Here is a 6,388-nt window from a genome sequence, read left to right as displayed (position 1 = left end):
GCTGCTCGCAGTGCGCACGTAGTGAGAGCAGAAGCAACAAGCGTATGTAAGTCAAAATTAGCAGGAGGCGCAGCGAATAGCAGAGGCAGCGCCATCAGTGATTAGCAGAAGGAGGGGCCCACGTAGCTAGAGTAACCATCATATCCAGCAGAAGGAGCACGCACAGCAGCAGGTGGAGAGGTATCGCATATAGAAGAAGTACGAGGCGTAGCGGAAGCAGCCTGCACAACGGAGTCGCAGTAATTGCAGCAGAAGTTCTAACGCGCAGCAACAGCTAAAGAAGCAGAACTGCTTGCATATAGTGTTCATAAGCATAGCGCTTTTTTTCGAAGCAGGTGCAGTGGGGGGGGTCAAGGCAGCAGCAGGAGGAAGGGGGATAACTGGCGCAGCAGCCTTAACTGAAACGTTGTCAAGACCAACGGCGCGAGGAATCTCTCTATGAATTGATCTAGACAGAAGGAGTGCTGACAGAGGAAGTGTTGCGTGTGTTCTCGTTATAGATGTGCAAGAGATTATCTTGAATGGGCGTGATTGCAACATGCTGTCTCCACAAAAAAAGTAGCATCAGGGTCAACAGCAGAAGCAGAAGCCGCAACAGCAGAGGCAGCACCGGCAATACTATGCGTGCACGCATCGACGGAAGCTACAGAGAAAGCGGCAGCAATTACAGCGGTGCCCTCCATGCATGCATATCCATGGCTGCCGTCCCACAATTAGTACGTGAACTAGCAGCAGCATCAGCAACAGCAGAAGCAGTTGTAGCAACAGGAAAGGCAGCAACACCAGACGCGGCAACAGGAAACGCAGCAGCACGACCACTCTTAGCAACAGCAGGAGCAGCAACACCAGCAGCGTATATGTGGTAAGTGATGAAGGACGCATTAACGGAGATAAGCTGGTCTGCAGTAGTTCTACCATACACCTCCTTTTGTATAGCAATATTAAACGCTACAGCAGAAGCAGACGTTTTACGTGCAGTGAACCTCTACTTAGACGAAGTTGTCTCTGGTCGGATGGCTGCATAGAGAGAAGGCGAAAGAGAGGATTTTTTATACGTGCAAGTGTGGTAACCAGGGAAAGAATAGAACTAGCAGCCTTCCGTATATTGACAGGTGTTATGCTTGGAGATCCTGAGAAGTATACAACTATACATGTTAATCTTTTCGCTGTTTGCACACACGCAGTAGTGACAGCAGTCAAGGGGGATGTCACAGCGACAGGAGGAGTTCTGTGAGTGAAGTAGAAACGAAGAGGAAGAATATGGAGTGCGATCGAGGAAGAGAATATCATACAATGCAGCAACGTGTGAAACAAAAAGCGTGGGCTCTAATACATGTTACGACAGCGAGAGCATAGGAGGAGGAGGGCTGGTTGACGCACATGTAATGGCACTGCAGAAGGAAAGCATTTTAGTATGTTCCCTCGTCAGAGCAACAATGGACAGTTCTCTTCTATTTATTTCAAGACGACGGTAAAAGAGGCTGTCTACTAAAGACTATGGCAGTGAAGAAGGAGAGCGCGCTATTACACCTGTTCATCCTAGCACAAACGGACAGTCTCTAGTATATACTTTCTCACCATACCAGGAGAGCTATCTAAAAAATACTGTGGCACTGTAAACAGAACTCTCTTCCACAGTCTAATGTATATAATGGCAACGAAGAAACGGGCGAGCTCTCTGATATATATGACTATGGCCAGAAAGAAGCAGGAGGGCTCTCTAGTATATATGAGGACACCCTAGACGGAGGAGAGTGTTTCTGTCATACATGTGATCATGACAGTGCTACAGAAGCACTTTCTCTTAATACATGTTATGAGGACGTTGGTTTGTCTTGTGCTTGCTTACGCTAAGGAGCAACGCAGCGGAAAAAAGTCTCTGCGTCGCACAACGTGCAGCACAAGCAAAGCTGCCATTGTGTCCTTCTGGTGTTAGTATCATACTAATAAGCAACACCCACAGTCACAGCAACACCATTCGATGCAGCACGGACAGCGGAAGCTGCAGTAGCACCAACGTGCGCAACCTGCTGGAGCAGTAGCAGTCAAGACAACGGAACCAGAAGCAGCAGCAGCAGCGGGAGCAGGAGGAGCAGCAGTTGATGCAGCAGGAGCAGCAGCCGTCGTCGCAGCAGAAAAACGAATATGACCTCTGGCAGCAACCTGCTCTGTCATACGCTTTCGAGCAGCAAGCCTCTTGCGAGAAATGCTGACGATCAAATGAGCGTGTTGAGGAGAGGGGAGAAGATGTAGAGGCAAAGAAGAGTGAGACGTCGAAAGTTGGCGGGCCATCATACTGGCGTTTTTGTACATTACGAAGCAGAAAGAGAGACGCATGCAAACGATTTTTTACGGTCATCAGCAGCACCGTTACTACCGAAGAAGTAGACACCGACAGAGAGACAGTCCCAGACTAGCACATACAGACGGACACAGACGGAGAGACGTTTACCACAGACTGGCAGATGCACACACACGCATGCAGAGTGATAGTCGTAGTCCAGGAGGAAAGAAGTCGTGGCTTCACCGACGGCGCTCTTTATACATGAAGTTGGTGAGTCCACCCCAGGAGAGCAAGGAGGAGGAGGAGGAGAGGATGGAAAAAGGATGTATTTGTCCTGGATTTGAAGAAAGATATTTTTTCTGCACCGAAATAGCAGGATGCGCGGAAATGGAGATGACGACCCCCTCGTGCGACACACGTACGGATCTCTTATTTCTCGTAGAGATGCGTGCGTGGCAACAGAGGCACAAGGAAACGAGAAACCAGAGGAAAAAAAAGAAGCAGAAGAAACGCAGTGCAGCAGCACAGGCTTCCGAGTAGCATCTCGCGCCCTTCGTTTTAGAAGGAGATGTGGCCTGTGTGCTGAGTCTTCTACAGACGACACTAGGGTAGGTGGTATTAGTAGTTTCACTAGGAGTAGAGAGCTCTCACGTTTGGGCGCTGTGCCATTCAGCATATCTGCATGTCCTCCTTCTCGTGCGCTCGCTTGTTCTTCGCCCTTTCTACAGGAGGCAATCCCACCACTACCACCACCTCTTCGGCACGCAGGTGTTTTGTATGCACCTCCTCCTCCTCCTAGTAGTGACGCCGTGAAAGAGACTCGGGAAGAGAAGTCAACTCTTCGAAGTCTCTGGCTTATCCTAAAGCATGTGTAGACGGGACTCCTTCAGAAACACATGTAGGGCAGAGACGTACTACAACAGAGTCACTGACGTGTTCCTGTTATGATGAGGAGAGAAACGGCACGGAAAGAGCGAAACTTCGATATTCATATCTCCGTCCCGGTATGTGTCGTATGTCTGAAAAGAAGACTCAATCCCCCTCTCCCACAACCGCTTCAGCTTCTCATAATACTTCTTTCTTTCTCGTTATCAACCTCGTGCTCGAACGACAACATGTATTACTCCCACCCATCAATTGCATCGTGTTTCTCTGGTGTTTCTCCGTGTTCTTACCAATCACTAGTAATGGACAAGGTGTCTACTACATGCAAAGGAGACGAACGCTCGCACACACTGCCACAGCAAACAAAACAGCCGTCTCCTCTTTTTCGTTGTGTAGAGCAGTTAGGCACTGCATTAGGGCTCCCCCACACCGGTCTCGTCAGGACCCTCTTCACGTGCACAGTCTCCTGTTGATGATGGTGGTAATGCTGCTGTAATGCGTCCTATTGGTGGCGACGGTGTTGGGCGTCGTAGAAGTACTAGTGGTAGTAAGTCCCCTTCACTTACTGTTCCAACTACTACTACCACTACTAATAGTGATAATGCCGCTGCTTCTTCAGCGTTACCGTCACTTCAGTCTGCTTCTTCATCCTTTTCTTTTCTCTCTTTTTCGCCTTCGTCTTCGATTCCTCCTTACATCACATCAGCTGCTGCGGCTGCAGAAAGGTTATCATCTTCGTTAACCTCTCCTACTCATCATTCCTCGACCTCTTCTTCATCGGCTTCTTCAGGTGGTGTTGTTTCTAGTGAAAGAGAATTTATGGATGCTGAAGAGGGAGATGTTCCAGAGAGATTTACACATGCTACCACACATACGCTTCCGCGAGAAGGGTCTGAGGCACACCAGTTTCCAGCATCAACAGAACCAGAGGACAATCTAACACTGATGAATGCGGTAGAGGGACAGAGCGAAGGAGAAGTAGAAGGAAAATTGACGTATAATCATTATGGTATTGGTAATAATGCAGATACGATAGACGATGCTATAGCCACGCCAGCAGGTGGTAATATGAGAGAGATAGGAAGTGATGATGCACCTGATGACTGCTTGGCTTGGGTACCCATGGTAGTCGAGGGCGACGGGAAATTACTACGTCCAGCGTGGCACTGGAAAAGTAGACGAGGTCATGGTAGTGGTAGTGATAGTAAGGGTAGGAGACGCCATCGGCATAAGAAAACTCACGTTATTTCGGCTGGAGGAGAAATCAGAGATTTCGGATATAGAGAGGACAGTGAGATGTTTGCTGCCGCTGCTGCAGCAGCAACAGGAGCAGCAGCTGCAACACCAGCAAAAACACGCGATGGAAGAGACATAGGAGGAGCAGAGGAGACAGTGCATACACACTCTAGTGATATGAAAGCTCCGAGTGAAGCTGCTTGCACGGAGAGCAGAGGAAACACTGATTATAATAGTAGCATGAATAGTAGAAGAAGAAGAGAGAGAGATAAGGATACTGAAAACCAAGACGGTGATACTATATGCGAACGAGCGAGTAGTAGTAGTAGTGATAGACAGAAACAAGGGGAGGATACGAAGAAAAGAAGTAGCGGTGCTAGGAGTGGTGGTGGTGATGGTGAAGACATGATGAGCAGAAGTGGACTTCGTGAAAGTAGAAGCACTGGCGCTGCAGATGTCAAGGAAAGTGCTTTGACTATTCTACATGAGGGGGAGGAGGAGGAGGAAGAAGGAAGAGAAGAAGCGAATAGAGAGGGAGGGGAAGGGGCATGGTTCTACAAAGACGAAGAAAAAGAAGGAGAGAAACTGAGTAGAGATGATGGAAGAGGGGATGAGCTTGAGGAAGCTGTTGCAGTGGAGGGGGTACAAGGTACGAAAATAGGAGCAGAAGACAAAAGAAGAGGAGAAGGAGGAGGAGGAGGGGGAGGACAAGCATCAGAAGAAAAAGAACACCACGGGGAGTATGGCAGAGAAGAGGAAGATGGAGAGGAAGCAGAAGAAGACGAAGAAGAGGAAGAAGAAGAAGACGATGACGATGAGTATGATGAAGTGGATGAAGTCTCTCCAGAGCCTATAGAAGAGGGAAAGAGAGTTATCTGGCTTCGCGAAGCAGGAAAAAGTGCCGGGGGTGGCGGTAGTGGGAGTAGTAGCAGCAGTGGGCTACTCATGTCATCTTCGAGCTCACAACAACATGACGAGACTCTCTTTTGGAGACGAATGCCTGCAGGGAAACGTTTACGTTGGGCTGCTTCTCGCATATTTCGTGTCGATACTCATAGTATATTGGCCCTTCCTATTTTTCTTTTGATTGTTAGCATATTATCTGTTGAGGCTACGTTCTATATTGGTATACGTATGGCCATACTGCTTACTGAAACGTTTTCTTTCTATGCGGCCTCTCTTAGCTACTGGCTATCACATCTGTGTCGTACGAGCTGGCAGAATTTCTCTCCGTGTCCTGCTCCCTCCCCTTCCTACTCAAGTGAACGCTGCATCACCTTCTCAACTCGTCAGTAGTACTTCTCTTGCTGATTCTACTACTACTACTACTGGTGGTGGTGCGGCTGCACTTGCACGAACCCGTTCCTTTTTTACTTCTTCTACTTCTCACGTTGATTCCCCAAAAGTTATGCGAATGCACTCTTTGCATTCTTCCCTGATTAGTGCCCCACCTGCTGCTGCTCCACATGCAGCTGGCACCACGCACACTGTTACTGTATCGGAGACTACCACACCATTCGAAGCTCCTCGTCCTATCTCGACTGGTGGTATCAGTACTACTACAAGTGCTGGTGGTGGTAATAGTGGTGATGGGGCTATTGGTGATGATGGCGGCGGCGGTGGTGGTAATGGTAATGGTGCTAGCGGTGATGCTGTCACATCTACTTCCGTTGGTATACCAACACGTACACCTCCTTCCAGTGGAGCCCCGTTGTCAACAGCACAGTTGTTTATGCAGGCAGCAGCACCTACCGCTTCTGCGACGCTGTCGGCTCCACCTCCTGTTGCAGCTGCGCTTGAGATGGGGTATGCGAGTGCTGCCTTTCCAAAAGGTAGTACCCAGCAGGACGTAGAACCGTCGTCTCCTTTGTCTTCACCCTACTTTTCAGACCCTTTGGGAGATTCATCTGTTGAAACTAAATACAAACCTGCATCTGATGAAGCTGGTCTTCCTGAAGACAAGAAAAACATGCTAGTTTCACA

The sequence above is a fragment of the Ochotona princeps genome, unplaced genomic scaffold (assembly GCF_030435755.1).
Source record: "Ochotona princeps isolate mOchPri1 unplaced genomic scaffold, mOchPri1.hap1 HAP1_SCAFFOLD_2039, whole genome shotgun sequence".
Taxonomy (NCBI): Eukaryota; Metazoa; Chordata; class Mammalia; order Lagomorpha; family Ochotonidae; genus Ochotona; species Ochotona princeps.
This window is presented reverse-complemented; position numbering follows the sequence as displayed.